The sequence below is a fragment of the Megascapheus bottae genome, unplaced genomic scaffold (assembly GCF_031878675.1).
Source record: "Megascapheus bottae isolate mThoBot1 unplaced genomic scaffold, mThoBot2.hap1 HAP1_SCAFFOLD_144, whole genome shotgun sequence".
Lineage (NCBI taxonomy): Eukaryota > Metazoa > Chordata > Mammalia > Rodentia > Geomyidae > Megascapheus > Megascapheus bottae.
Window position 1 is genome coordinate 96617 of NW_028327647.1, and position 24774 is coordinate 121390.

The window sequence follows — 24774 nt, forward strand, 5'->3', positions numbered from 1 at the left end:
CATATTTGTTCTAGTCTCTGCTTTCTCTTCCGTTAGGTACAAATCTAGAAATAGAAGTATTGGACCATATTTCTATGTAATTCTATATTTAGTACTTTTTTAGCACTCTCCACGCAATTTTTGATTGTTTTATATTCCTTGCAGAACTATTCCAAAGTTCTACTTCTTCTCACTACCTTCCCAGTAATAGTTAGACTTTGAAAGTTGTTTTTTTGTATGCGTGTGTGTGTGTGTGTGTGTGTGTGTGTGTATGTGGATCGTTTTGTTTAAAACTATATTTATATTAACATATTTAAAGTAATGATTTCATTGTAATTTTAATTTTTCTCATGACTGTTAATATTGAACTTCTTTCTACATTTTGAACTACTATTTCTATATATTCTTTTTACAAAATCCTCTCCAATCTCCAATTTTTCTCCCTTTTTTTGTGGGGTAGTGGGAAAGTCATGGGGCTTGGACCTTGGGCCGTGAGCTCTTTAGTTTAAGGCTATTGTCCTACCCTGAGTATTGCCCCTCAGTTCTTCTGCTCACAGCTCCCTACCCCTCTTCTCATTTTATACAGAAAAAAGGTCATCCTCAGTCTTTTTGGAAAAGTAAAACATACAGTAAATTTGTAGTATAAAACAGCAAGAAATAAATTTCTTGCCAGGTGCAGTGACTTCTACCTGTAATCCTAGCTACTCAGATATCAGGCTGATATCTAAAGATTTGGTTCAAAGCCAGCCTGGGCATTAGAAAGTCTATGAGGCTCTCATCTACAGTTAACCACTAGAATATGGGAAATGGCACTGTGGCTTCATAGGTAGGGTGATAGCCTTGAGTTGAAGAGCTCAGGAACAGTGCCCAGGCCAGAGTTCAAGCCTTACAAATCCCCCAGCCAAAAAAACAGAAAAAAAACTTTCTTCCCCAAGTGACTATTATGCCAGACATAGAACATTAACATTCTGGGTGTACTTCACAGTATTATTACTTGATACCCTAAGATTTTGCAATATTCTCACAGTACCAGCATATGTCATCATATAATGTAGTTCCTTTTCAATGGAATAATTCCATTTATAACCTAAATCTACTCCCCCGACTTATTTTTGTCGATACCACAATTGCTCTACCATGATATGCCACAAGCCATTAAACATTTTATGGTGGGTAATTGGAAAGGAGTCTCATGGAATTTTGTGCCAGGATGGCTTTGAACCATGGTCCTCAGCTCTCAGTCTCCTGAGTAGCTAGGATGACAGGCGTGAGCCACCAAAACCTGGCTTGCCTTTTTATTTTTTGTGGGTCTTGGGACTTGAACTCTGGGCCTAGAGACCATCCCTAAGCTTTTCAGGTCAATATTTCATGTAAGTCTAAACATTTAAGTAAAGGAATAAAATTCCAACAAAAAAAGAATAAAATTCCAGACATGGTGTGTTTATAACTCGGTGTTAATTACTTGATGAAAATGTGCCATTCCAGAAGCTGGTGTCATTTGATGATGTAGCTGTGGATTTCAGCTGGGAGGAGTGGCAGCATCTGGACAATGCTCAGAGGACCCTGTACAGAGATGTAATGCTGGAGACCTACAGCAACCTGGTGTCCTTAGGTGAGCAAAAGTCAAATTCACTTGCAAGGCCAAGTGCCTTGTTATTTTGCAGATACGTGAATGTTTATCAAACTTTCAATACTATTTAAATGAAAGATTCCAGGCCCTGAGAGGTATCATTACTTTCTAAAGAAAACCTAAGGTAATTTTGTACTCATTCTTCAGGATACCTTCAGGATACTGTGACAACAGTTCTAAATTATGTTTCCTCTAATGGAGACGACATTCCAAACTTCCACAGTAATTGTAAGTGGATAAACAATCCAGAATAGAATATATATCATTATTGGAAATAGGATCTACAAATCACTAAACAGTGAGTTTATAATGGAAACCTGGCACTAGGTGCAATGTTTCATGCCTGTAATCTTAAAATATTCAGGAGGAAGAAATCTAAGAATTCTAATTTGAAGCCAGCAAGGGCATAAAAATTGCCATGAAACTCTATAACTCCAAGTAACCCCTCAAAAATGTGAGTGGAGTGTCAAGAGTTTGACTTTGTGGTTGAGTGCTTGCCTAGCATGCATGAAGACCTATGCATGTAAGTGGAGCTGGGACTCAAACTGGTATTTTTCTAGCCTTGAGCAAGACAGCTAAGTTTAGGCCATACAAAATGAATCCAGAGCTGGGGAAAAGTCAACCATGGAGCCAGTGAGAAATGAGAAAAAAGATGTAATAGATAACATGTGAGTAGGATGTCTGCGAACTTAAAGCAATGATGACACAGCATAAGCAATAATTCTCTACTGAGCCCCATTGGTAAGTTCATGTTGTGATGTACTGAGCAACAATATCCTTAGTTACCCTAAATCCTGTGTGGAACCTATGGAATTCTTTGTGAATGAATCAAGAATCATTTTCTTTTCCCAATCCTATGCTTGGTCTCAGGGCCTGAGCATGGTCCTTGGGTTTTCTCAAGGCTAGCTCTCTACTTCTTGAGTCATAGCACCACTTCTGGCTTTTTCTTTGTATGTAGTACCAAGGAACTGAACTAGGTCTTTATGCATGCTAGCCCAAACCCCCGGCACCAAGAATCATAGGGTGATATAATGAATTCTATGTGGCAATAGAGTTAAAGTTAGATTTCTCTGTAGAAATCACTGTGAAACAAAATAAAATGAGAAAGCCATGAGCCCGTGGCTCATGCCTGTAATCCTAGCTACTTAGGAGGATGAGATCTGAGGATCAAGGTTCAAAGACTGACCTATCACAAAAACACCTTAGACTCTTCTCTCCAATGAACTAATAGAAAATGAGAAGTGGGGTTGAGGCTAAAGACACAGGGCAGTAGCCTTGAGCTGAAGAGCTCAGGAAGAACAGCCAGGTCTAGAATTCAAGTCCCATGACTGCAAAACAAGAAAGAAAGAAAGAAAGAAAGAAAGAAAGAAAGAAAGAAAGAAAGAAAGAAAGAAAGAAAGAAAGATGAAAGAGGGAAGAAAGAGGGAAGAAAGAGGGAAGGAAGGAAAGGAAGAAAGAAAGAGAGAGAGAAAGAAAGAAAGAAAGAAAGAAAGAAAGAAAGAAAGAAAGAAAGAAAGAAAGACAGAAAGAATGATATTTCATTTCTTTAAAACTAAGACTATAAATGATTGTGCAAACCAGGAATAAGTCAGGTCATTATTCTCTGATAAGGATAATATCTTTTTGCTGGTAGGAAGAGACTGGTATTCAGAACCAGACCTTTCCACCAGAAATTGTGCCTAGTGGTGGAGTGCTTGCCTAGCATGCACAAAGACACAGGTTTGATTCCTTATTACCACATACATAGAAAAAGCCAGAAGTAATGACTTCATTGGTAGGGTTCTAGTCTTGAGAAAACCCAAGGAAAGTGGTTAGGTCCTAAGTTCAAACCCAGGAATGGAAGGAAAAAACAACAACAAAGTTTCAATCAACATAAGAAAATTAACTAGACAATGAGCTGGAGATTTTCTGGTCTTCCATGGTTCTGAGGGACAGGAGTGTTAGAAAAGGAATTTTTATAAGACTTCAAATGGAAAGAAACAAATTTCAAAATTCCCACTAATACCTAAATTGAGACTTTAGTGAGAAGTTGTAACTGAAGGGATATACGTGTAAGTCCTTACTCTCAAGAATCGTTCTTCCTTGGATCAAAGGCAAACAGACATATAAACCAAACTTGTGGCCGCTGAATCTAGAAAAAATTCGTGTTCCTCACTTAATGGTTAATAAGCAAACAGCATTGAAACTGGGTAAGGTAATCCTATCTGCTACTCAGGACCTGAGACTCTTATCTGTAGTTAACTCTAGAAAACAGCAAGTGGGGATGTAGCTCAAGGATAGGGGTTATAGGCTTCTGCTGAAGTGTTCAGGGACAGGGCCGAGGCCTATGAACTACAAAAAAAAAGAAAAGAAAAGAAAAGAAAGTTTTAAAAAGATGCAAAACAGCACAATATTTAGATTATTTCTCAAAAATAAAAGAAAGGCAGCTATTCCTCAATGTATAAACAAAACAGTATTTGAAAAAAAAACAGCTGCAGGTATACTATAGGTAGTACTCAGCTTAAAACTGTAGCAATACATACTTGGGTAATTTCAATAAATATTTCCTGTGATATAAAAAGAGAACTAAAACACAGAAAAACATTCTTGGTCATTGTAAAATATCATTTTCTTAATATGTTAGGGAGAAAAGCATATATTTCTCACAAATCAATTTCCACTTTTATATTTTAAAATATCTAACACTTAGGATGGGAAAGTAAAGTCATTACCTTTACAGTAAGGAATATTTGTATCTCATGTATGTTTGTGTCTTTTTTTTCTATGACTCATTTTAGATGTCCAGGTAATGGAAAATGTGTTCAAGACCTGCCAGGAAAGTCCACATGAATGTCTTTGTGAAGTAGCAGTTGCAAGTAGTATCGAAGTGGAGGAAAACGTGAGATTAGCAACAACTTTAAATTTGAGCTCTACACATAATCCAGAGCTGATTAGTAATAACGGTAACAACTTAGGGGTGAGGACTGAGGAGTTCATTAAGTGTCAGAACATGCTTCTGTCTCCTACGCCTGATGAGCTGCATGCTGCATATACATCTCGTATGTCTCCTGTTCTTAAAAAATCCATCGGATATTCAGAGCATTTTATTCATGATTGTGACAGTCCAAAAGATCTGCAGTATCATAATTCTGTTCTCCCTGCCCAAGAAATTCTTCAGGGAGGGAGGAAAACTACTAAATGTACTGTGTGATGAAAAATATTGTACTTAACACCGACCATCACTACACATCCGAAAATGTACACAGGAGAGACTCGTCATACATGTAGTGAATGTGAGAAATCTTTCAGTAATGAAATACGCCTTACAATACCTCAGAGCAAATATCCTGAGATATGTGATGCATACATCAAGTGTGAAAATTAATTTCTGAGAAGTCAGACCTGACGCTCCAACCTCGGTCTCCAAGAGAAGACAAACCTTATGAATATGAGGAACGTAATAAAATTTCTGCCCAGAATTCAGCTCTCAGCACACATCAGAGATCTGACACAGAAGAGAAATCTTATGAATGGGATAAATGTGGGAAGACTTTTAGACTAAAATCATACCTCACTTTGCACCAGAGAAGACACACAAAAGAGAAACCTTATGAATGTAACAAATGTGAAAAGTCTTTCACCCAGAAGATACACCTTCGAGTTCATCAAATAACACACACAGGAGAGAAATCTTATAAGTGTAATGAATGTGGAAAGTCTTTCCAAGGGAAGGGAAAACTTCGTGTTCATCAGAGAATACACACAGGAGTGAAACCTTATGAATGTAACCAATGTGTAAAGTCTTTCAGACAGAAATCTTCCCTCAAATTGCATCAAAGAACACGCACAGGAGAGAAATTTTATGTGTGCAACAAATGTGGAAAGACCTTCAAGTGGAAGTCATATCTTGATGGGCATAATAGAACACACACAGGAGAGAAAACTTATGCATGTAGTGAATGCGGAAAGTCTTTCAAATATATGGTAAAACTCCATGTTCATCAGAGAATAAACTCAGGAGAAACACCTTATGAGTGTAACATATGTGGAAAGTCCTTCACACAGAAGCCAAACCTCAACATGCATAAGACAACTCAAACAGGAGAAAAACCATATGAATGTAACCGATGTGGAATGTCTCTCAAATGGAAGTCTTCCCTCAAATTGCATCAGAGAACACACACAGGAGAGAAACTGTACGAGTGCATCAAATGTGGTAAGACCTTCAGATGGAAGTCACATTGCAGGGGGCATAACAGAATTCACACATATTAGAAACCTTAGGAATATAACCACAGTTGAAAGTCTTTCGTGCTGTATTCACCCTTCAGGAAGCGTAAGAGAGTTCACACATATGAGAAGCCTTAGCAATGTAATAAATAGGAAAGACTTTTTAGTCTGTGGAAGAAAACTCAGCTTGTGTCACAGAACCAACACAAGATAAAACCCTTAATGAATGTAGCAAATGTTCAGTCTTTTCCCCAGAAGGCACAAGTCAAGATTTATCACTAAACACCCACAGGATAGAATCCTATGAATAAAATGAAAGGGAAATTTTTTGAAGAACTCATAGTTGAGTTTGCATGATACCACACAGACGCAGGATAAAAATCGTATGAATATAAGAATATGAAAAATCCATCATGAATGCATGACTAATTATAAAATGCACATAGGAGAGAAAAACCTTATGAATATTACAAATGTGGAAAGTGTTTGACCTGGAAGGCATACTTCTGTGTTCATCACAAACCTGATTCCCATAGAAGAAAAGAAAACTAATGAATAGAACAAATGTGCAATGACTTTTAATCAGAAGTCAGTCTTCAGTACATTTCAGAACATACACAATAGAGAAATTCTGAGTAATGAAAAACATTTAGCTATATATAGAATCTCTGTGTATGGGAGCATTAGGATAAGTCTTCTGAACAAAGTCAACCTTCAGCAAGCATTAAGAGCACTCACAGAAGAAATAATAGCATGTAGGAAAACCTTTGTCAGAAACCTCTAAAAGCTGCCTGTGTGGCTTAGTGGTAGAGTGCTAACCTATCAAGGATGAAGGCCTGGGTTAGATTCCTCAATACTACTTGAAAAGAGCAAGCCAGAAGCAGCACTGTGGTTCAAATGGTAGAGTGCTAACCTTGAGCAAAAGTAGCTCAGGCCCTGAGTTCAAGCCTAAGGATGAGAGAGAGAGAGAGAGAGAGAGAGAGAGAGAGAGAGAGAGAGAGAGAGAGAGAGAGAGAGAGAGAGAGAGAGAGAGAGAGAGAGAGAGATTCTGACAGAAGCACAGAATTCCATTGTGTAAAAATACCATATTTGATCTACTCATCAACTGATGGGCATCTGGGTTGGTTCCATACCTTTGCTATAGTAAATCGTGCTGTGATAAATGGTATTGTTCTAGTGAATTTAGTATGTCCTATCTGGACGATTGGCAAGTAGTGAAATTGCTGGATCACAGGGGAGCTCTATGTTTAGTCTTTTTGGGATACTACCATAGTGCTTTCCATAGTGGTTGAACGAGTTTGCAATCCCACCAGCAGTGTAGTAGTGATCCCTCCTGGCCACATCCCCTCCAGCATACGTTATTAGATTTCTGGATCTTGGCCATTCTAACTGGAGTGAGGAGGAAAAGGGAAAGAAGAACTGAAACTTTCTCTCCTTACAGATGACATGATTCTGTATTTAAAGAACCCTATAGAGTCTACTCCGAAGCTGCTTGAGCTGATATAAAACTTTGGTAAGGTAGCAGGGTATAAAATTAACCCTCAATGTCAACTGCCTTCCTATATGCCAACAAATGAGAGGAATGAGGCAAGAATCAGGATAGCAACTCATTTTGCTATCAAAGAAAATAAAATACCTAGGAATTAACTTAGAATGTAAAGCACCTTTTTGATGGAACTATAAACCCTGGAGAAGGAAATTAACGCAGAACTGAGGAAATGCAAAAACCTATGCTCCTGCTTTGGAAGAAGTAATATTGTAAAAATGGCAATCTTGATAAGGACTATCTACAAATTCAGTGCAATATTCATCAATATCCCAATGTCATTCTTTAAAGAAACAGAAGAGGAAATCCAAAATTTCACTTGGAATAATAAAAGACCCCTTATAGTCTGTCTTCTTGCATGATACATAATGTTTAATCTCACCTTCTCCACCAAAATCTCACCTTTCTCATTGAGACATAGGTGGCCCTGTTTACTAGCAGCAAAGGCTCAAACGCGCAGTTTCAGGTGTCACCACTGCCTCTGTTACTGGGTAGATCCAACTCTGTCATCGATTCTGAGGTCTGCTCTGGGAGTCTTGGTCACAAGTTGTTCTGTGGCATCTGCTGCCAGCCTGTGCCTATTTGCTTCCTTTTCCTCCAGCAGCCTACAACAGGGAATGAAGTTCAGGCGCTGATGCTCTCCTTCATATGCAGGGCAGGATGAGCCCAACCCTCCCTCATCTTCCTCTTCCAATTTTTGGGAAAAATGTGCGGGCAGAAGTCCTCAGGTGTGGGGCAAGGCTGATCCACACTTTTAATTGAGGCTGGTCCGGAGGCTGAGATCTGAGTATGGAAGTTCCAAGTCACCTAGAACAGGAAAGTCTGATAGATTCTTACTACCAAAAATAAAAACAGCTGGGAATGGAGTTTGGGCTCAAGTGGTAAAGGGCTAGTCTTGAGTACAAATGCTTAGTGCCCAGGCCCTGAGTTCAGGCTCCAGCACTGCCAACAACCTCACTTTAGTGAGATTTTAGCTTTATCCATGTAGGCACATCTCACTGGAATCTTTGCTGGTAGAGATAGTTTTCATAATTTTGTCTCAAGGTAAAGGTCCTCCTGGGGTAGTACACAAAAGGTGTCATGGAGAGAGGAGCCCCACTTGCTCCAGGTTTGAAGATGGCATAGGTCAAGCCAGCATGGAGTTGGCACATCAGTCTTTTTCCTAGCACCACCTACAAGTGAATATCAAATGACATTGATTGTTGTGGGCTTGTGTGATTGAAGTGCCCCATTAAGGGCAGTGTTAGCACATCCAAACTTAGATACCAGGAATGCTGAAATCTCAAAGCTAAGATATCTGTTGGCTACAGAAATGCTGGTGTGTCTGTTATTCACTAAAAGTTCAGGTGCAAAGATTCTGAAGCTGGATGCCATGTGTTTATTCCATTTAGTAAAATTATTTTAATGCACTGTATAAGTTAAAACATTTGATAAGAGTCAGGGGTAGTGAAAACATTGTTCTTGAATTCAGGTGTCTGGTAGGGTAATGGGTTGGGGTGTTGGTGGCTGGGACTATGAAGCTGGAGCTGCTATCAAACCATGGATCATGTTCCTCTTTGTCTGGGAGAAATGACTCCAAAGATGAAATTTGAATGGTGAGGAAAAGATGATGATGTACTCAGGAAATTTCTCCTAAACAAATGCTCATGTGGAAGTGGGATGGGGGCTGGGCATATCTGAGGCAGAGCTTAAGGGGGCTTCTCATGGCGTTGAGAACGTTCCTTGCGACTTCAGGCATGCAGCAGGGTGTTTTAGATGGCCATTGTGAGATGGATGGAATAAGACTGGAGACAAGATGAATGCTGGGATCCTGCAATGCTCTTGCATAAGTGGCTGGTGGCTCACCTGAAAGAACTAATTATGTCTAAAAAAGAAATCAGGAATTTGTTTTGATTAGATAATACCTGTAATCCGAGGCATATTCAGGATCCTGATCTTAGTATTGTGGTTTAAAACCAACCCAGCAAAGGGAAAAATGCATGAGACTCTTACTCCCAGTTTAGAGCAAGAACAAAGATTGAAGGAGAGCTGTGGCTCAAGAGCTAGAGTGCTACTTTGAGCAAAGAATAGCTAAGAAAAAGCTCCAGGTCTTGAGTTCAAGGCCAGGAATGAAAGAAGGAAGGTAAAAAAAGGGAAGTATGTGAGGAAGGGAAATATATAAATGAAAGAGGGAAGGAACTAGAAATTTAAAACTAGAGAATATTTAAAAGTCATCAGTCCTTCTAAGAAAAGTGTTGGAGTATGGGTTCTATATGTGGTGAACTGGAAGCCCAGCAGTGACTTGTTAACCAAAGAGTCACCATGATGAGCAAAGGATAGAAATCTGCATGAGCCTCTTAGCGGATGGAGTCACAGAAGAGAACCTCAGCTCCCATCCCATAGTTAGAAGTATATAGAGATGGGGAAGTTGGCATCACCTTGATGTCATTGTGTCCATGGAGACTGGAAGCCATGGCTCTCTGAAAGCACAATGTTCTGGTCACTGAGCTGAGAGGCTGAGGAGAGCCAAGTCCTGGCCATGAAGAAATCAGGGTGGCAGCAGAGCAACTCTGCTGCAGTGTGTGCCTGCTTGGCTGTTCTTATTCTGTGGTTGATCAGGCCGGAGCGGGTGATAGTAACTGTTTTGTGGTCACAAGCCCTTCACCAAGAGCTTCCTCTGGGATCCTCATAAGCTACAGGGTGGCTGGTGGTGGGATGTGTGTGGGGTGGAAGTGACAGAGGGATGGACGCATGGCAAGGTGGGTGAAGAGATGAGAGGAATGATGAGAGCCCAGTTCATTGGTTTCCAAGGTTAATGGGTGGGAGGTAGAGAGGCATGATGGAGGAAAGATGGAGGCAGGGGAAGGTGGTGACAGAGTGAGGCCATCTGTAGTGCCAGCCTGGCCATCATCTGAAGCCCATAGGCAGCTTCCTGATCCCTCACTTTGTCCATTCCAGGGAAAAGCTGCAACAATATGTCGAACCAAAACCAACACTACAGAGAATTCTCAAAGATGCTCTATACATAGAAATGTATACTGGATTTGTGGCTTGGCAAAGATCTAGCATGTACATCTTCGAGTAAGACATCCACAACTTCCATGCCTGAGACTCGAGGTTCCTGACCTTTGGCAACAGCACAGCAACATCTTTCTTCCTCCTGAGCCACAGGCCAAGTGAGCTGGCTTGAGCTGGTTGTTAGTTACAGTGGCTTGGTTACCAAGGTTCCATATTCTGTTCCATTGTGAGGGAGGCAGGGTCACATTTCAGGGCCCAATGACCAAAGATCCTTGCTCACAGAAGACCTCACCAAAGACATAGTGGAGGCTGAATCTCTCCTCCAATCTCACAATATACATGTGGATGTAGTAAACAGCACACCTTATTTGTCCATTCCCAATGTCTTCCACTAGGCCCAACTACCAATCTGGTCTCAGGCTCAAGGAGCCTTTCTTAGGTAAGATCCAAACTTAAGGGTCAATATTGCCCTCATCCTTTACAAAACATTTGCTTCACAGTGCCTTCTCTGCCTGCATTTTGCCCCTTGTCGAATTTTTTTTTGTTTTTGCTAGTCTTGGGACTTGACCTCAGAGTGTGAACATTGTTCTTGGGCTTTCCTTAGGCTTTAGCTGTCCCACCGAGCCACAGCACCACTTGCAGCGTTTTCTATGTATGTGGTAATGAGGAATCAAACCTGAGTCTTTTTGCGTGGTAGCCAAGGACTCTACCACTAGGTCAAACACACAGGGCATCTTGCACATATTTTTGACGTCAATCTACTAGGATATAATTAGGTTTCTGTATCCTAATCAATTTTTTCCTGATGATTAGCTTTGCTGTCATGTGTAAAAAATGCAAGAGGGAAAAACACAGAAGAATTAGTGAAATTTAAAAAAAAGCATTACACACATAGATAAGTGTTCATTCTTTGTAGGAGAAAGGATATTTTGATATGATGATGATGACTTTATAATTACTATGTCAGGGTTGTGAGTTTGGCATAGTGGTAGAGTGCTTGCCTAGCATCCATGAAGATCTGGGTTTGATTGCTCAGTATCACATAGATAGAAAATTTAGATGTGGCACTGTGGCTCAAGTGGCAGAGGGCTAGACTTGAGAAAACCCGAGGACAGTGCTCAGGCCCTGAATTCAAGCACCAAGACTGGCACAAAGATAAAAGAAAATAAAAATGCTTTTTACGAGCTAATTCACTCTCAGCATTGGCTTCTGAAATCTTCGGTTCTGTATCTTGTGAAATACCCCTTTCCCTCAACGTAGACAAGAAAAACAGATCCATCCCCTGGTCCACTGTGAGGCCACTGGTTTGGCTAAGAGCTAGTCGTACAGCAACACATAAGTTTTATTCTAATACTTTCCAAACTTTGTACTCAAATATGCTACCTACTTACCAACTTAGGTCAGTTATCCTTATGCTATACCTTTTCTTCATTACTACAATATTCTTACACTCCTACGTTAATCCTCTTGTACCTCCCCTGACCTCTCTCATTCTTTTTTTCTATCTCTGGACCTCTGCTCGTCTTTCAACCCTTATACTGCACGGATCTACACTTGATGGCTGTTGAGCAATATTGTATATGTAGGTGGTTAATTTTTCTCTGGGCTCAGAGGGACTTAAACACAATAGAGATTGGATTGAGATGCTTATTGTTTTGGGTATAAATCGCTTAGCAGTGGTTGTATTAGACTGGTCTGTAAGTGCACAAAAAAGAAAGAGTGATAATAAAAATCAACACTTGTGAACATCTAGTGTCTGCCGGCTACAGAGGTCTAGGTTGGTTATATCTAGAAATCTATAACCGTATTTAGTATTAATCTTGCTCCCGTTTTCAAATGGGCAGAATAAGAAACTCAAGAAAAATGTCAAATGAAGAAACATCATCCCCCACCCAATGTAAACAGACAATGGAACAGTAACTGGCAAACCTAGAGGAGAGTCTTCCAAGTGCTACACAAATGCAATTGATAAACATCATTAATGAAAAATGTGAAAATATAAAGAAAGAGATAGTGGAGGAAGCCATACCTGAACAAGAGGAAAGCAAAAACAAGGTGATAAGTGAAAAAGAAGAAGCCATAAAGGAGGCCATAATAAAGGTTTTTCAAAGAAAGATGGATGAATTCATAGAATCCACAAATAAAAACGTGACCAAACTCCAGCAAATGTCCAAAGAAAATAAAGCTATTGAGCTAACCACTCAAAAGGAAATCAAGGAGATAAAGAAATCCATACATGATCTAAAACAAGAGATGCAAGGCATCAAAAATGAGCAATTAAAAGCAAGGGAGATGAAAAATAAAGTAGATAGTTTGATAGCAGGTTAGACAATTCAGAGGAGAGAATTTCCGGGGCTGAAGATAATTTAGATATTATAGAGAAAGAACAGAAAATGAGTCATTCCAAATCTAGGAAATATGAGAGAGCGCTTCAGGAGGTCCAAGATACAATTAGGAAGCCTAATTAAGGCTTTTTGGTATTGAGGAGGGCGTGGAGAAAGAGGTCAATGGTATTGGAAATATACTTCAGGGAATCATCTCAGAGAATTTCCCAAATATCCAGAAGGGCAGGCCCATCCAGATACGAGAAGCTTTTAGAACCCCAAACAGAATTGACCAGAAAAAATCATCCCACCGCCACATTGTGATCCGAACTGGATCAATAGAAACGAAAGAAAAGATCCTAAAGGCAACCAGGGAAAAGGGATCAGTAACCTATAAAGGCAAACCAATCAGAATAACCCCAGATTTCTCAGCAGAGACCATGCAAGCACGAAGTGACTGGAAACATACATGTCATGCCCTTAAATCAAACCAAGAATACTGTAGCCAGCTAAGCTCTCATTCATAACTGAGGGAACAATAAAAACATTCCATTCCAGGGAAAAGCTGCAACAATATGTCGAAACAAAACCAACACTACAGAGAATTCTCAACGATGCTCTATACATAGAAAACCAAAATAAATGCAATATAGGGAAAGAAATGGCACCTAAACAGCATACCATCTAAGGACCACAAGAACTGTCAAGACACAGGCCCTACTAAAAGCTTTTAAAAATGGTAGGAGCTAATAAATATCTCTCAATCCTAACTCTCAATATCAATGGACTTAACTCTCCAATTAAAGGGCATAGGCTGTCTAGTTGGATCAAAAAGCAAGAGCCATCGTTCTGCTGTCTTCAAGAGACACATCTTACCCAAAAACAATCATCTTTTGAAAGTGAGAGGTTGGAATAAACTCTATCAAGCTAACTGCCCCCATAAACAGGCTGGAGTTGCCATCCTCATATCAGATACAATAGACTTCAAACTAAAATTAGTAAGAAAAGACAAAGAAGCTGACTACATACTACTAAAGGGATCTTTCCTCCAGGAAGACATAACGATCCTAAATATTTACACACCCTTTTGAAGATTCTCAAAAGATTGAAGATTCTGCCAGTGTAAGTTAGATTCCGTCATTGATATTAAATAATGCAATGAGTAGGGATTTATATTTGAAATATCACTGTTGACAAAATCTAACACACATTTGCTTAGTATTTGCTTTTGATTTCCCAAGAAGTTCAGTACAAGCTAACATGTGTGGCATATATCGACTGGGAGAAATGATTCAAAATATGTGACTCATTTGAACAGAAGTCAGTGAAAAGATACAGAAGCAGGATACCCATATTGTGATAATTTGTATCTTTTGCATATTTTGTGTTTGTTATTAATTCCATTTGTAGTGTACATTTCTAGGTAAAAACTTTTAAAATGTTTCCAAACAATTTGTTATTTCAACAGCAAAAAAAGACATTTATATGCCTGATAAAATTCACAGAATCCAAATTTTTCCATATTATTTTTTGTTTTTTGTTTTTTTTGGTGGGTCATAGATATTGAACTCAGCCTGGGCACTATCCCTGAGGTCTTCAGCTCCAGGCTACCACCTTACCCTGGAGTCAAGCCCCACTTCCCATTTTCTAAAGGTAAATTGGAGATAAGAGTCTCACGTCTTTTTGTGCCAGGATGGCTTTAAACCTTGATCCTCAGATCTCAGCCTCCTGAGTAGCTAGGATTATAGAAGTGAGCCACCACCCCATCATGCTCAGCTTTCTGGTTTTTTTTTAATCAAGCCCTTTGGCTGGAACTCGGTCTGAGCACTGTCCTTCAGCTTTCCTCAAGCCTAGAGATCTTCTACTTGAGCCACAGCACTACTTCTGTTTTTTTCTATGTATGTGGTACTGCAGAATTGAACCTTCGTCTTCATACAAGCACTCTACAACTATGCCAAACTCCCAGCCCCTCCACATTAGTTTTTATGATAGATCTTTCCATGCATCTAGGATGGCTAGAAATCCTTCTTGAGTTTCCCAAGATCAGGGAGTATAGGTGTGTCCCATCCTGTGTGGCTTCATAACCATTGTTTAGGGTACAGTTGTCTCTTCATTCTACCCATCTAGAGCAATTTTCATCTTCCATGTATAATCATCAAACATTCAGCTCCTGTTCCTCTCTACTCCATTCTCTGGAACCATCGTGATTTTTGGCTCTAAGGGTTTGTTGATCCTTGGAAGCTCTGGAAGGGAAAACATACCCTAGCTCTTCCTTTATGACTGCTGTATTTTTAGTTTACTGTAATCAAGATTCATCTGTAAAATATAGTAAAATGTTCTTCCTTTTCAATTCATTGTTTTGCATATTTCTATCTTTTGATTATTATTAATAGTTGTGAATGGATTCTCCACATATTTGTTCTAGTCTCTGCTTTCTCTTCCGTTAGGTACAAATCTAGAAATAGAAGTATTGGACCATATTTCTATGTAATTCTATATTTAGTACTTTTTTAGCACTCTCCACGCAATTTTTGATTGTTTTATATGCCTTGCAGAACTATTCCAAAGTTCTACTTCTTCTCACTACCTTCCCAGTAATAGTTAGACTTTGAAAGTTGTTTTTTTGTATACGTGTGTGTGTGTGTGTGTGTTTGTGTGTGTGTATGTGGATCGTTTTGTTTAAAACTATATTTATATTAACATATTTAAAGTAATGATTTCATTGTAATTTTAATTTTTCTCATGACTGTTAATATTGAACTTCTTTCTACATTTTGAACTACTATTTCTATATATTCTTTTTAGAAAATCCTCTCCAATCTCCAATTTTTTTCCCTTTTTTTGTGGGGTAGTGGGGAAAGTCATGGGGCTTGGACCTTGGGCCGTGAGCTCTTTAGTTTATGGCCATTGTCCTACCCTGAGTATTGCCCCTCAGTTCTTCTGCTCACAGCTCCCTACCCCTCTTCCCATTATATACAGAAAAAAGGTCATCCTCAGTCTTTTTGAAAAAGTAAAACATACAGTAAATTTGTAGTATAAAACAGCAAGAAATAAATTTCTTGCCAGGTGCAGTGACTTCTACCTGTAATCCTAGCTACTCAGATATCAGGCTGATATCTAAAGATTTGGTTCAAAGCCAGCCTGGGCATTAGAAAGTCTATGAGACTCTCATCTACAGTTAACCACTAGAATATGGGAAATGGCACTGTGGCTTCATAGGTAGGGTGATAGCCTTGAGTTGAAGAGCTCAGGAACAGTGCCCAGGCCAGAGTTCAAGCCTTACAAATCCCCCAGCCAAAAAAAACAGAAAAAAAACTTTCTTCCCCAAGTGATTATTATGCCAGACATAGAACATTAACATTCTGGGTGTACTTCACAGTATTATTACTTGATACCCTAAGATTTTGCAATATTCTCACAGTACCAGCATATGTCATCATATAATGTAGTTCTTTTTCAATGGAATAATTCCATTTATAACCTAAATCTACTCCCCCGACTTATTTTTGTCGATACCACAATTGCTCTACCATGATATGCCACAAGCCATTAAACATTTTATGGTGGGTAATTGGAAAGGAGTCTCATGGAATTTTGTGCCAGGCTGGCTTTGAACCATGGTCCTCAGCTCTCAGTCTCCTGAGTAGCTAGGATGACAGGCGTGAGCCACCAAAACCTGGCTTGCCTTTTTATTTTTTGTGGGTCTTGGGACTTGAACTCTGGGCCTAGAGACCATCCCTAAGCTTTTCAGGTCAATATTTCATGTAAGTCTAAACATTTAAGTAAAGGAATAAAATTCCAACAAAAAAAGAATAAAATTCCAGACATGGTGTGTTTATAACTCGGTGTTAATTACTTGATGAAAATGTGCCATTCCAGAAGCTGGTGTCATTTGATGATGTAGCTGTGGATTTCAGCTGGGAGGAGTGGCAGCATCTGGACAATGCTCAGAGGACCCTGTACAGAGATGTAATGCTGGAGACCTACAGCAACCTGGTGTCCTTAGGTGAGCAAAAGTCAAATTCACTTGCAAGGCCAAGTGCCTTGTTATTTTGCAGATACGTGAATGTTTATCAAACTTTCAATACTATTTAAATGAAAGATTCCAGGCCCTGAGAGGTATCATTACTTTCTAAAGAAAACCTAAGGTAATTTTGTACTCATTCTTCAGGATACCTTCAGGATACTGTGACAACAGTTCTAAATTATGTTTCCTCTAATGGAGACGACATTCCAAACTTCCACAGTAATTGTAAGTGGATAAACAATCCAGAATAGAATATATATCATTATTGGAAATAGGATCTACAAATCACTAAACAGTGAGTTTATAATGGAAACCTGGCACTAGGTGCAATGTTTCATGCCTGTAATCTTAAAATATTCAGGAGGAAGAAATCTAAGAATTCTAATTTGAAGCCAGCAAGGGCATAAAAATTGCCATGAAACTCTATAACTCCAAGTAACCCCTCAAAAATGTGAGTGGAGTGTCAAGAGTTTGACTTTGTGGTTGAGTGCTTGCCTAGCATGCATGAAGACCTATGCATGTAAGTGGAGCTGGGACTCAAACTGGTATTTTTCTAGCCTTGAGCAAGACAGCTAAGTTTAGGCCATACAAAATGAATCCAGAGCTGGGGAAAAGTCAACCATGGAGCCAGTGAGAAATGAGAAAAAAGATGTAATAGATAACTTGTGAGTAGGATGTCTGCGAACTTAAAGCAATGATGACACAGCATAAGCAATAATTCTCTACTGTTTCTAATTTACAGGGTCCTGTGTTCCCAAACCTGTATTAATTGACAAGCTAGAGCACTGTGCAGAACTCTGGATAGGAAATTCCTCTGACAAGAATATCACAGGTGAGTGAATGCATCTTCATATTGATGTTGGAGCCTGAGCCCCATTGGTAAGTTCATGTTGTGATGTACTGAGCAATAATATCCTTAGTTACCCTAAATCCTGTGTGGAACCTATGGAATTCTTTGTGAATGATTCAAGAATCATTTTCTTTTCCCAATCCTATGCTTGGTCTCAGGGCCTGAGCATGGTCCTTGGGTTTTCTCAAGGCTAGCTCTCTACTTCTTGAGTCATAGCACCACTTCTGGCTTTTTCTTTGTATGTAGTACCAAGGAACTGAACCAGGTCTTTGTGCATGCTAGCCCAAACCCCCGGCACCAAGAATCATAGGGTGATATAATGAATTCTATGTGGCAATAGAGTTAAAGTTAGATTTCTCTGTAGAAATCACTGTGAAACAAAATAAAATGAGAAAGCCATGAGCCCGTGGCTCATGCCTGTAATCCTAGCTACTTAGGAGGATGAGATCTGAGGATCAAGGTTCAAAGACTGACCTATCACAAAAACACCTTAGACTCTTCTCTCCAATGAACTAATAGAAAATGAGAAGTGGGGTTGAGGCTAAAGACACAGGGCAGTAGCCTTGAGCTGAAGAGCTCAGGAAGAACAGCCAGGTCTAGAATTCAAGTCCCATGACTGCAAAACAAGAAAGAAAGAAAGAAAGAAAGAAAGAAAGAAAGAAAGAAAGAAAGAAAGAAAGAAAGAAAGAGAGAAAGATATTTCATTTCTTTAAAACTAAGACTATAAATGATTGTGCAAACAAGGAATAAGTCAGGTCCTTATTCTCTGATAAGGATAATATCTTTTTGCTGGTAGGAAGAGACTGGTATTCAGAACCAGACCTTTCCACCAGAAATTGAGCCTAGTGGTAGAGTGCTTGCCTAGCATGCACAAAGACACAGGTTTGATTCCTTATTACCACATACACAGAAAAAGCCAGAAGTAATGACTTCATTGGTAGGGTTCTAGTCTTGAGAAAACCCAAGGAAAGTGGTTAGGTCCTAAGTTCAAACCCAGGAATGGAAGGAAAAAACCACAACAAAGTTTCAATCAACATAAGAAAATTAACTAGACAATGAGCTGGAGATTTTCTGGTCTTCCATGGTTCTGAGGGACAGGAGTGTTAGAAAAGGAATTTTTATAAGACTTCAAATGGAAAGAAACAGATTTCAAAATTCCCACAAATACCTAAATTGAGACTTTAGTGAGAAGTTGTAACTGAAGGGATATAGATGTAAGTCCTTACTCTCAAGAATCATTCTTGCGTGGATCAAAGGCAAACAGACATATAAACCAAACTTGTGGCCGCTGAATCTAGAAAAAATTCGTGTTCCTCACTTAATGGTTAATAAGCAAACAGCATTGAAACTGGGTAAGGTAATCCTATCTGCTACTCAGGACCTGAGACTCTTATCTGTAGTTAACTCTAGAAAACAGCAAGTGGGGATGTAGCTCAAGGATAGGGGTTATAGGCTTCTGCTGAAGTGTTCAGGGACAGGGCCGAGGCCTATGAACTACAAAAAAAAAGAAAAGAAAAGAAAAGAAAGTTTTAAAAAGATGCAAAACAGCACAATATTTAGATTATTTCTCAAAAATAAAAGAAAGGCAGCTATTCCTCAATGTATAAACAAAACAGTATTTGAAAAAAAAACAGCTGCAGGTATACTATAGGTAGTACTCAGCTTAAAACTGTAGCAATACATAGTTGGGAAATTTCAATAAATATTTCCTGTGATATAAAAAGAGAACTAAAACACAGAAAAACATTCTTGGTCATTGTAAAATATCATTTTCTTAATATGTTAGGGAGAAAAGCATATATTTCTCACAAATCAATTTCCACTTTTATATTTTAAAATATCTAACACTTAGCATGGGAAAGTAAAGTCATTACCTTTACAGTAAGTAATATTTGTATCTCATGTATGTTTGTGTCTTTTTTTCTATGACTCATTTTAGATGTCCAGGTAATGGAAAATGTGTTCAAGACCTGCCAGGAAAGTCCACATGAATGTCTTTGTGAAGTAGCAGTTGCAAGTAGTATCGAAGTGGAGGAAAACGTGAGATTAGCAACAACTTTAAATTTGAGCTCTACACATAATCCAGAGCTGATTAGTAATAACGGTAACAACTTAGGGGTGAGGACTGAGGAGTTCATTAAGTGTCAGAACATGCTTCTGTCTCCTACGCCTGATGAGCTGCATGCTGCATATACATCTCGTATGTCTCCTGTTCTTAAAAAATCCATCGGATATTCAGAGCATTTTATTCATGATTGTGACAGTCCAAAAGATCTGCAGTATCATAATTCTGTTCTCCCTGCCCAAGAAATTCTTCAGGGAGGGAGGAAAACTGCTAAATGTACTGTGTGATGAAAAATATTGTACTCCACACCGACCATCACTACACATCCGAAAATGTACACAGGAGAGACTCGTCATACATGTAGTGAATGTGAGAAATCTTTCAGTAATGAAATACGCCTTGCAATACCTCAGAGCAAATATCCTGAGATATGTGATGCGTACATCAAGGGTGAAAATTAATTTCTGAGAAGTCAGACCTGACGCTCCAACCTCGGTCTCCAAGAGAAGACAAACCTTATGAATATGAGGAACGTAATAAAATTTCTGCCCAGAATTCAGCTCTCAGCACACATCAGAGATCTCACACAGAAGAGAAATCTTATGAATGGGATAAATGTGGGAAGACTTTTAGACTGAAATCATACCTCACTTTGCACCAGAGAAGACACACAGAAGAGAAACCTTATGAATGTAACAAATGTGAAAATTCTTTCACCCAGAAGATACACCTTCGAGTTCATCAAGTAACACACACAGGAGAGAAATCTTATAAGTGTAATGAATGTGGAAAGTCTTTCCAAGGGAAGGGAAAACTTCGTGTTCATCAGAGAATACACACAGGAGTGAAACCTTATGAATGTAACCAATGTGTAAAGTCTTTCAGACAGAAATCTTCCCTCAAATTGCATCAAAGAACACACACAGGAGAGAAATTTTATGTGTGCAACAAATGTGGAAAGACCTTCAAGTGGAAGTCATATCTTGATGGGCATAATAGAACACACACAGGAGAGAAAACTTATGCATGTAGTGAATGCGGAATGTCTTCCATATGGAAGGTAAAACTTCATGTTCATCAGAGAATATACTCAGGAGAAACACCTTATGAGTGTAACATATGTGGAAAGTCCTTCACACAGAAGCCAAACCTCAACATGCATAAGACAATTCAAACAGGAGAAAAACCTTATGAATGTAACCGATGTGGAATGTCTTTCAAATGGAAGTCTTCCCTCAAATTGCATCAGAGAACACACACAGGAGAGAAACTGTACGAGTGCATCAAATGTGGTAAGACCTTCAGATGGAAGTCACATTACAGGAGGCATAACAGAATTCACACATATTAGAAACCTTAGGAATATAACCAAAGTTGAAAGTCTTTCGTGCAGTATTCACCCTTCAGGAAGCGTAAGAGAGTTCACACGTATGAGAAGCCTTAGCAATGTAATAAATAGGAAAGACTTTTTAGTCTGTGGAAGAAAACTCAGCTTGTGTCACAGAACCAACACAAGATAAAACCCTTAATGAATGTAGCAAATGTTCAGTCTTTTCCCCAGAAGGCACAAGTCAAGATTTATCACTAAACACCCACAGGATAGAATCCTATGAATAAAATGAAAGGGAAATTTTTTTGAAGAACTCATAGTTGAGTTTGCATGATACCACACAGACACAGGATAAAAATCGTATGAATACAAGAATATGAAAAATCCATCATGAACGCATGACTAAGTATAAAATAAACATAGGAGAGAAAAACCTTATGAATATTACAAATGTGGAAAGTGTTTGACCTGGAAGGCATACTTCTGTGTTCATCACAAACCTGATTCCCATAGAAGAAAAGAAAACTAAAGAATAGAACAAATGTGCAATGACTTTTAATCAGAAGTCAGTCTTCAGTACATTTCAGAACATACACAATAGAGAAATTCTGAGTAATGAAAAACATTTAGCTATATATATATAGAATCTCTGTATATGGGAGCATTAGGGTAAGTCTTCCAAACAAAGTCAACCTTCAGCAAGCATTAAGGGCACTCACAGAAGAAATAATAGCATGTAGGAAAACCTTTGTCAGAAACCTCTAAAAGCTGCCTGTGTGGCTTAATGGTAGAGTGCTAACCTATCAAGGATGTAGGCCTGGGTTAGATTCCTCAATACTACGTGAAAAGAGCAAGCCAGAAGCAGCACTGTGGTTCAAATGGTAGAGTGCTAACCTTGAGCAAAAGTAGCTCAGGCCCTGAGTTCCAGCCTAAGGACTGGAGAGAGAGAGAGAGAGAAGAGAGAGAGAGAGAGAGAGAGAGAGAGAGAGAGAGAGAGAGAGAGAGAGAGAGAGAGAGAGAGAGAGAGAGAGAGAGAGAGAGAGAAACAGGGATTTCTGAATTTTACAGAGATAGAGAAGGAGAAAGAGAAGGAGACAGAAACAAATTTCTAATCTTTACAGTCTTTCTATTTCCTTACAAATTCGTCTATGTCATTCTTTCTGACAGAAGCACAGAATTCCATTGTGTAAAAATACCATATTTGATCTACTCATCAACTGACGGGCATCTGGGTTGGTTCCATACCTTTGCTATTGTAAATAGTGCTGTGATAAATGGTATTGTTCTAGTGAATTTATTATGTCCTATCTGGACGATTGGCAAGTAGGGAAATTGCTGGATCACAGGGGAGCTCTATGTTTAGTCTTTTGGGGATACTACCATAGTGCTTTCCATAGTGGTTGAACGAGTTTGCAATCCCACCAGCAGTGTAGTAGTGATCCCCCCTGGCCACATCCCCTCCAGCATACGTTATTAGATTTCTGGATCTTGGCCATTCTAACTGGAGTGAGGAGGAAAAGGGAAAGAGGAACTGAAACATTCTCTCCTTACAGATGACATGATTCTGTATTTAAAGAACCCTATAGACTCTACTCCGAAGCTGCTTGAGCTGATATAAAATTTTGGTAAGGTAGCCGGGTATAAAATTAACCCTCAATGTCAACTGCCTTCCTATATGCCAACAAATGAGAGGAATGAGGCAAGATTCAGGATAGCAACTCATTTTGCTATCAAAGAAAATAAAATACCTAGGAATTAACTTAGAATGTAAAGCACCTTTTTGATGGAACTATAAAGCCTGGAGAAGGAAATTAACGCAGAACTGAGGAAATGCAAAAACCTATGCTCCTGCTTTAGAAGAAGAAATATTGTAAAAATGGCAATCTTGATAAGGACTATCTACAAATTCAGTGCAATATTCATCAATATCCCAATGTCATTCTTTAAAGAAACAGAAGAGGAAATCCAAAATTTCACTTGGAATAATAAAAGACCCCTTATAGTCTGTCTTCTTGCATGATACATAATGTTTAATCTCACCTTCTCCACCAAAATCTCACCTTTCTCATTGAGACATAGTGGCCCTGTTTACTAGCAGCAAAGGCTCAAACGCGCAGTTTCAGGTGTCACCACTGCCTCTGTTACTGGGTAGATCCAACTCTGTCATCGATTCTGAGGTCTGCTCTGGGAGTCTTGGTCACAAGTTGTTCTGTGGCATCTGCTGCCAGCCTGTGCCTATTTGCTTCCTTTTCTTCCAGCAGCCTACAACAGGGAATGAAGTTCAGGCGCTGAGGCTCTCCTTCATATGCAGGGCAGGATGAGCCCAACCCTCCCTCATCTTCCTCTTCCAATTTTTGGGAAAAAAATGTGCTGGCAGAAGTCCTCAGGTGTGGGGCATGGCTGATCCACACTTTTAATCGAGGCTTGTCCGGAGGCTGAGATCTGAGTATGGAAGTTCCAAGTCACCTAGAACAGGAAAGTCTGATAGATTCTTACTACCAAAAATAAAAACAGCTGGGAATCGAGTTTGGGCTCAAGTGGTAAAGGGCTAGTCTTGAGTACAAATGCTTAGTGCCCAGGCCCTGAGTTCAGGCTCCAGCACTGCCAACAACCTCACTTTAGTGAGATTTTAGCTTTATCCATGTAGGCACATCTCACTGGAATCTTTGCTGGTAGAGATAGTCTTCATAATCTTGTCTCAAGGTAAAGGTCCTCCTAGGGTAGTACACAAAAGGTGTCATGGAGAGAGGAGCCCCACTTGCTCCAGGTTTGAAGATGGCATAGGTCAAGCCAGCATGGAGTTGGCACATCAGTCTTTTTCCTAGCACCACCTACAAGTGAATATCAAATGACATTGATTGTTGTGGGCTTGTGTGATTGAAGTGCCCCATTAAGGGCAGTGTTAGCACATCCAAACTTGGATACCAGGAATGCTGAAATCTCAAAGCTAAGATATCTGTTGGCTACAGAAATGCTGGTGTGTCTGTTATTCACTAAAAGTTCAGGTGCAAAGATTCTGAAGCTGGATGCCATGTGTCTATTCCATTTAGTAAAATTATTTTAATGCACTGTATAAGTTAAAACATTTGATAAGAGTCAGGGGTAGTGAAAACATTGTTCTTGAATTCAGGTGTCTGGTAGGGTAATGGGGGGGTGTTGGTGGCTGGGACTATGAAGCTGGAGCTGCTATCAAACCATGGATCATGTTCCTCTTTGTCTGGGAGAAATGACTCCAAAGATGAAATTTGAATGGTGAGGAAAAGATGATGATGTACTCAGGAAATTTCTCCTAAACAAATGCTCATGTGGAAGTGGGATGGGGGCTGGGCATATCTGAGGCAGAGCTTAAGGGGGCTTCTCATGGCGTTGAGAACGTTCCTTGCGACTTCAGGCATGCAGCAGGGTGTTTTAGATGGCCATTGTGAGATGGATGGAATAAGACTGGAGACAAGATGAATGCTGGGATCTTGCAATGCTCTTGCATAAGTGGCTGGTGGCTCACCTGAAAGAACTAAGTATGTCTAAAAAAGAAATCAGGAATTTGTTTTGATTAGATAATACCTGTAATCCGAGGCATATTCAGGATCCTGATCTTAGTATTGTGGTTTAAAACCAACCCAGCAAAGGGAAAAATGCATGAGACTCTTACTCCCAGTTTAGAGCAAGAACAAAGATTGAAGTAGAGCTGTGGCTCAAGAGCTAGAGTGCTACTTTGAGCAAAGAATAGCTAAGAAAAAGCTCCAGGTCTTGAGTTCAAGGCCAGGAATGAAAGAAGGAAGGTAAAAAAAGGGAAGTATGTGAGGAAGGGAAATATATA